Consider the following 1,460-nt stretch of genomic DNA (forward strand, 5'->3'; position numbering starts at 1 on the left):
AGGCAGAGGAATCAGAGATCAAATTGCCAACATCCATTGGATCATAGAAAAAGCTAAAGAATACCAGAAAAATATCTACTTCTACTTCATTGATTATGCTAAAACCTTTGACTGTGTAGATCACAACAAACTGGAAAATTCTTAAACAGATGGAAATACTAGACCACCTTACCCGCCTTCTGAAAAACCTGTATGCAAATCACGAAGCAGCAGTCATAATTAGACATGGAACAATGAGCTGGCTTAAAATTGGGAAAGGAGTACGTCAAGGCTATATATTGTCACCCTGCTTATTTAACTTATATGCAGAGTAAATCACGTGAAATGGCAGGCTGGATGAAGCACAAGCTGGAATCAAGATTGCAGGGAGAAATGTCAACAACCTCAGATATGCAGAAGATACAACCTTTATGGTAGAAAGTGAAGAGGAATTAAAGAGCCTTTTTTTTTTTTTTTGAGATCTTTTATCAACTATTATTTGTTTTACACCATAACATTCAGTATATATTAAATGACAGTTTATAACTAAACAATAGGACAATCTTAAATACATATGGCTTAAAATTGTACAATACTCTATTGTTTTGGTGGTAAGATTCTATTTTATAAAAATTTATTTATTTTTTGTTTGAAAGAAAATTGCTTTACAGAATTTTGTTGTTTTCTATCAAACCTCAGCATGAATCAGCCATAGGTATATATGTGTCCGCTCCCTCTTGAAAAAAATATGGATCACTTGATGAATTTGCATTTCATCATTGTGCAGGGGTCATGCTAATCTTCTCTGTATCGTTCCAGTTTTAGTATATGTGCTGCCAAAGTGAGCAAAGAGCCTCTTGATGAAGGTGAAAAAGGAGAGTGAAAAAGCTGGCTTTAAACTCAACATTCAAAAGCTAAGATCATGGCATCTGTTCCCATCACTTCATGGAAAATAGATGGGGAAACAATGGAAACAGTGACTGAAATTATTTTCTTGGGTTCCAAAATCACTGTGTACAGTGACTGAAGCCATGAAATTAAAAGATGCTTGCTCCTTGGAAGAAAAGCTATGACCAACCTAGACAGCATATTAAAAATCAGAGACATTATTTCACCTACAAACGTCCATAGATTTAAAACTATGGTTTTTTTATTAGTCATATATGGATGTGAGAGCTGGACAATAAAAAAAGCTGAGTGCTGAAGATTTGCTACCTCTAACTCTAGCGCTGGAGAAGACTCTTGAGAGTCACTCGGACTGCAAGGAGATCAAATCAGTCAATCCTAAAGGAAATCAGTCCTAAATATTCATTGGAAGGACTGATGCTGAAGCTGAAGCTCCAATACTTTGCCCACCTGATGCAAAGAGCTGACTCATTGGAAAAGACCCTGATGCTGGGAAAGATTTGAAGGCAGAAGGAGAAGGCGATGACAAAGGATGAGATGGTTGGATTGCATCACCAGCTCAGTGGACATGAGTT

At 36.6% G+C, this 1,460-nt stretch overlaps 1 non-coding gene across 1 annotated transcript; it reads right to left on the reverse strand.

Moving 5' to 3' along the window:
- Window positions 1-721: 721 nt before the first annotated feature.
- Window positions 722-828, reverse strand: LOC129535388 (U6 spliceosomal RNA). Its single transcript, XR_008681649.1, has one exon. It is a non-coding gene; the product is annotated as a U6 spliceosomal RNA (small nuclear RNA).
- Between the last annotated feature and the right edge of the window lie 632 nt (window positions 829-1,460).

The sequence above is a fragment of the Moschus berezovskii genome, chromosome X, assembly GCF_049115385.1.
Source record: "Moschus berezovskii isolate FMDL1 chromosome X, NW_MosBer_1.0, whole genome shotgun sequence".
NCBI classification, from domain to species: Eukaryota; Metazoa; Chordata; class Mammalia; order Artiodactyla; family Moschidae; genus Moschus; species Moschus berezovskii.